This window comes from Aedes aegypti, chromosome 1 (genome assembly GCF_002204515.2).
Source record: "Aedes aegypti strain LVP_AGWG chromosome 1, AaegL5.0 Primary Assembly, whole genome shotgun sequence".
Lineage (NCBI taxonomy): Eukaryota > Metazoa > Arthropoda > Insecta > Diptera > Culicidae > Aedes > Aedes aegypti.
In genome coordinates, this window is record NC_035107.1 from 152,913,320 (window position 1) to 152,920,202 (window position 6,883).

The following is a 6,883-nucleotide window of genomic DNA, read 5'->3' on the forward strand; positions in this document are numbered from 1 at the left end:
TTAATTTGGTTGTTGTGGGGCCCTTTCCCACTTTAATTATGCTTTATAAAGCTCTTAAAGGTTATGTCACTTTAAAACAAAATCTGATAGCGCACTATAGAGCAAACATAAAGTATGCATATATAGCTTCGTGGTTACTTGGGTACTGTTTTTCGATTCGACGCGTCCAAACGTGTTTTTCTACGCTAATCAATTAAGTTGTTCGAAAGTATTCTCGCGAGTTTTCCTATTTCGTGCTTCCTATCCCGATTCCCATACGCTGTTCTCTGCTGCCGTTTGTCCACCTGCGCCATCATAATCGATATTATTTTCAGTGTCGCCTAACTTTTGCGCCGTGTTTACATTCTGGTTTCAATGAGCCATTTTACGAAGCAGGTCAAATGACAGGAGACCTGGGATTTTTCAATCATCGTCGTCAGTTTTCGCGATGATGATGGTTGATGACTGCACTGTAAACTCGTCATTACTCTTTAATGTGTGAAATCTACCCATTATTTTCTGGTGTATGAAACGTCAAAATAACGGGTAATTTATTTTTTCACATAATGGGTATTTTGTGCCCTTTTATTTGTTCCAGTCATGTACTCTTTAATGGGTGAAAAATTCCTTGCAATTTATAATATAGCTAAATTCTCCATCAGAACAATGTTTAGTATATACACATGTGTTTATTATTAATAGTAAGAAAAATCATCAGCAATGAGTATAAATCTAAGGTATGTTTATTAAGTAATTTTTGTGTAATGTTCTGATTTAACAAACAATCAATTTTACAGGATGCTTTAACTGCCGACTAAATACCTTGCATGATGCATTGTCCCACCAATAACAGAAGCCCCATTTTCCAGGCCAGCTAATCCTCGAGCAAATTAACGTTTAATTAACGATTCGGCAGCATCGGAACATTGTTGATATAGTATTTAATAAAATGTTTTTATGTATACAAGAGTCTAATGTCGATTATTTTATGAAAATAAATATCAAAATTAAATTAAATTTCCATATTTGAAAAAGAGTAAATTTTACTCTGTTTCCCAATTTATTAGATTGGCATAGTGGGTAAAATTTACTCGTCGATCTGACGTACAAGCCGTTTACTCTTTAATGAGTAAAGGCCCTTTACTCTTTTTAAGAGTTAAACTAGTTTCTCTCAAAGAGGGTACTTTTTTACCCTTTAAAGAGTACTTTGGTCTTACAGTGTGTGCGCATTTCTAGCGTAGCTTTTCATACAGGCGAAAACTTAAATGGAGACAAATTATTAAAATATTTCTTATCACAAAAGTGCCTTTTTATGTGCAACATGGGTAACAAAGAGGTAGGTGATACAATAAATATGTGTAATGTTGCAGTAACGACCATTTTTGGATCTCTGTTTTGTCTTTTTTTCCATGTCCCCGTTTGGTAAGACGAGGCGTTGTTAAAAATAACGCTGGATTTAATCCCAGGTCTCCTGTCAATTGACGCCGTCGCGACGATCAGCTGTTCCGAAACGTCTCGTAAAATGTCTTATTAAGCCCTCCATGTACGCCTTGTTTATTTTTTGTTTGCAGTGTCGCCGTTTACTCTCGCCGTGTTTTGATTTCGATTTCAGATGCGCCCATCACTTTGATAAACAAAAACACAGGCGTTATCAATAAAGTGTGTGGTTTTGCATGAGGTGAAGTTTCGTCTTCTAAAAAATTGCGTTTTTTGAATAGTTAAATTATAGATAGGGGAAAAGTTCAAGTGCAGTAAATAGATAATCAAGCTACAATGAGCTATTTTACGAAGCTGGTCAAATGACAGGAGACCTGGGATTAAAGTTCACCTTTTCAATCATCGTCATCAGTTTTTTCGAAGATGATGGTTGATGACTGTGCGCATTTCTAGCGTAGCTTTTCACACAGGCAAAAACTTGAATGAGAATATTTATTTAAATATTTCTGATCACAAATTTGCCTTTTTATGTGAAATATGGGTAACAAAGAGGTAGCTGATACAATAATTAGGTGTAATGTTGCAGTAAAGAACATTTTAGGATCTCTTTTTTGTTATTTTCTCCATGTCCGTGTTCAATAAGATGAGACGTTGTTGAAAATCACGCTTGATTTTATCAAAACAAAGTCCCAAGTCTCCTGTCAATTGACGCCGCAGTGACGATCAGCTGTTCCGAAACGTCTCATAAAACGGCTTATTTCAACGCTATATTTTCTTAAATGAGCCATTTTACGAAGCAGGTCAAATGACAGGAGACCTGGGATTTTTCAATCATCGTCGTCAGTTTTCGCGATGATGATGGTTGATAACTGTGCGCATTTCTAGCGTAGCTTTTCATACAGGCGAAAACTTAAATGGAGACAAATTATTAAAATATTTCTTATCACAAAAGTGCCTTTTTATGTGCAACATGGGTAACAAAGAGGTAGGTGATACAATAAATATGTGTAATGTTGCAGTAACGACCATTTTTGGATCTCTGTTTTGTCATTTTTTCCATGTCCCCGTTTGGTAAGACGAGGCGTTGTTAAAAATAACGCTGGATTTAATCCCAGGTCTCCTGTCAATTGACGCCGTCGCGACGATCAGCTGTTCCGAAACGTCTCGTAAAATGTCTTATTAAGCCCTCCATGTACGCCTTGTTTATTTTTTGTTTGCAGTGTCGCCGTTTACTCTCGCCGTGTTTTGATTTCGATTTCAGATGCGCCCATCACTTTGATAAACAAAAACACAGGCGTTATCAATAAAGTGTGTGGTTTTGCATGAGGTGAAGTTTCGTCTTCTACAAAATTGCGTTTTTTGAATAGTTAAATTATAGATAGGGGAAAAGTTCAAGTGCAGTAAATAGATAATCAAGCTACAATGAGCTATTTTACGAAGCTGGTCAAATGACAGGAGACCTGGGATTAAAGTTCACCTTTTCAATCATCGTCATCAGTTTTTTCGAAGATGATGGTTGATGACTGTGCGCATTTCTAGCGTAGCTTTTCACACAGGCAAAAACTTGAATGAGAATATTTATTTAAATATTTCTGATCACAAATTTGCCTTTTTATGTGAAATATGGGTAACAAAGAGGTAGCTGATACAATAATTAGGTGTAATGTTGCAGTAAAGAACATTTTAGGATCTCTTTTTTGTTATTTTCTCCATGTCCGTGTTCAATAAGATGAGACGTTGTTGAAAATCACGCTTGATTTTATCAAAACAAAGTCCCAAGTCTCCTGTCAATTGACGCCGCAGTGACGATCAGCTGTTCCGAAACGTCTCATAAAACGGCTTATTTCAACGCTATATTTTCTTAAATGAGCCATTTTACGAAGCAGGTCAAATGACAGGAGACCTGGGATTTTTCAATCATCGTCGTCAGTTTTCGCGATGATGATGGTTGATAACTGTGCGCATTTCTAGCGTAGCTTTTCATACAGGCGAAAACTTAAATGGAGACAAATTATTAAAATATTTCTTATCACAAAAGTGCCTTTTTATGTGCAACATGGGTAACAAAGAGGTAGGTGATACAATAAATATGTGTAATGTTGCAGTAACGACCATTTTTGGATCTCTGTTTTGTCATTTTTTCCATGTCCCCGTTTGGTAAGACGAGGCGTTGTTAAAAATAACGCTGGATTTAATCCCAGGTCTCCTGTCAATTGACGCCGTCGCGACGATCAGCTGTTCCGAAACGTCTCGTAAAATGTCTTATTGTGTATATTTTGTCAGTTTAGGCCCAAACGCAATGATAGCGGAACGGCAACGGAAAGTGGAACCGGTTCGCCAGCATGAACTACAACAAGCTTGTCGACTCAGTGTTGATTCAATTTCATTCGTTGTCAGCTCAGTCGAGATGGTGTGATTCATGCTGCAACATTACACCGGTTCGTTCCGCATTCCGTTGCCGTTCCGCTATCATTGCGTTTGGGCCTTTTCGCCTAGTTCGCGAATCTTTCTAGAACTGATTGCTTGCTTAGAGGCTTGCAGGATGCCTTTCAATGTTTTCTCTCCATCCAAAACCATCGAAATGTTGAATGTGCTTCAACTTTTTGGCACATTATTAGCTGATTAAACAATATCAAAAATTGATAATCAAACCATAGCATATAATTAAACTAAACAATGGTCTTTATTTTCACAATTCTTACAACTGACAGTGGGCGATATTCACTTATCGCCCGGGACATCCTGGCTACGAAGAACACAGTGTATCGATATATGGTTGTCAGGGGCCTGGTTGTTTGTGAATAGGCCTTTTAATGTGACAGATCCGTCTATGCATTTGTTTACATCGGTGGAGGACCGGTGCTAACACGGGCCTGTCATTTTCATAGAAGAACTGTCAAAGTGCTTCCCGATCAGCTGATTTGAGACGTCATATGAATAGGCCTATACCCTTTAATGGGTGTAAACGAGAATGAGATTGGTATTTTCTTAATTTAATTTCAAATGATTATCGTATCAGAAAATTTCTTAATAATATATGAATAAGATGAGTATCTCATGAATGACATTTGAGTAATATAAATGCTTTTTACAGGAATTCCGCTAAATGTATGACTAAGATGTGTATTTTTTGAATGACTCCGGAAAACTTGAATATGAAATTTATGAAATACTTTGAATAGTTACGAATTATCGATGGCATGATGGCAATTGAGATTTTCTGACTAATATTATAATGAGATGAGGACTCCAAGATATTTCTGAAAAATATATAAATGTGATGGGAATCTGTAAATGATATTAACATTATATAAAGGTTTCTTAAAGAAATTCTGAGAAATATATAAATGCGCTGAGTATTTTTTCAGTAACTTCGAAATACTTAAGTGTTTTATGGAATTCTTCAAATTATTCTGAATACTTAATCGCAATTGAGCATTTCTGACATATATTTGAATGAGATTATGATATTAGAAATTTTTTGAAAAAATATGAGTATCTCGTCAGTGATATTTGCATAAAAGGAGTGTTTCAAAAGAACTTTTGAAGAATGCATGATTGAGATAAGTATTTTTTTAAATCAATGTTAAATAAGACTAGGATACTATAAAATATCCTTATAATATATGAATAAAATGAATATCTCGTGTATGATATTCAAACAATATAAGTGTTTTTTTAAAGAACTTAAGCTGAATGTGTGACTGAAATGAGAAGCTTTGAATTGACTCCGGAATATTTTAGTAATTTATGAAAAATTTGAATATTTCCGAATAGTCGATGCCAATTTAGTACTTCTTACAAATATTTTAATAAGATGAGGTTTCAAGATACTTGCAGTAAAAACAATATATGAATGAGTTAAGTATCTCGTTAATGTTACTTATATACGATAAGGGTTTCTTGATAAAATTCTGATGACTGTATGAATGAGATGAGTATTTTTTAATTGACTTCAATATTTGTAATGTTATGGAATTTGTTGAAAAATCCGAATTCTTGATAGCAATTGAGAATTTTCAACAAACATTTGAATGAGATGTAGATTCAAAATTATATCTGAATAGCATATTGGCATATGGGCCTTCCTTAGCCAAGTGGTTAGAGACCGCGGCTACAAAGCAAAGTCATGCTGAAGGTGTCTGGGTTCAATTCCCGGTCGGTCCAGGATCTTTTCGTAATGGAGATTTCCTTGACTTCCCTGGGCATAGAGTATCATCGTACCTGTCACACGATATACGAATACGAAAATGGAAACTGAGGCAAAGAAAGCTCTGAGTTAATAACTAAAAAATTGCACATAAGCCCACTAAGCTGAGAAGCAGGCTCTGTCCCAGTGAGGACATAAATGCCAAGAGGAAGAAAAACATTTATATGAGGTGCGTTTCTTGTTATTTGAATTACATAATGGTTTCCTAAAGAAATTCTGCAAAATATATGAATGAGATGAGAATTTTATCAATGACCCTGGAAATACTTGAATGTTTTATGGAATTCTTTCAAATACTTGATGCCAATTGAGAAATTCTGACATATGTTTGAATGAGATAAGGATATTATAAAATTTCTACGTTATGCACAAAAAAATTGTTTGACAAGAAATTCTGAAGAATGCATTCATGAGATAAGTATTTTTTTGTTTCATTCAATAAAAAAAAAAATCTAGAAAATGTATTGATAATATATGAATAAAATTAATATCTAGTGAATCATATTCAAACAATATAAGTGTATTTTTTAAAAGAATTTCCACTAAATATGACTGAGATGAGAATCTTTTAAATGACTCCGGAATATTTCAGTAATTTATAAAAACCTTGAATATTTATTAATATTCGATGCCAATTGAGATTTTCTGGCAAATATTTTAATAAGATGAGGATTCTAGTAAATTTCAGAAACATAAAAATATATAAATGAGGTGAGTTTCTCGTGAATGATACTAATATACGATAAGGGTTTCTTATTGAAATTTTGAATTGACTTAAATATTTAAAATGTCATGGAATTCTTTGAAAATCGGAATTCTCGATGACAATTCAAATATTCTGACAAATATTTTAATGAGAAATACAAGAATAAGATGAGTTCCTCGTAAATTACATTCGAAAGAATTTCTGAAATAAATACGAAAGAAAATTTTCTAAATAATTCTTGAATATTTTAATGCTCTCTGGAATCTTTCGCATATTTTCGAATACCAGGGCATTTCGGAGTTTCTGAAAAAAAATTGAATAAGATTATGATATTAGATAATTTCTGAAAAATAGGAGATAAGCATTTCGTAAGTGATATTTGCATATGAGAAGTGTTTTAAAAGAAATTCTGAAGAATGTATGAATGAGATTTATATTTTTTTAGTTTTAATTAAATTGAACCGAGGATGCTAGAAAATATCTTTATAATATAGGTGTGTGATAAATATCTCGTAAATGGCATTTGAACAACATAAGTGGTTTTAAAAGAA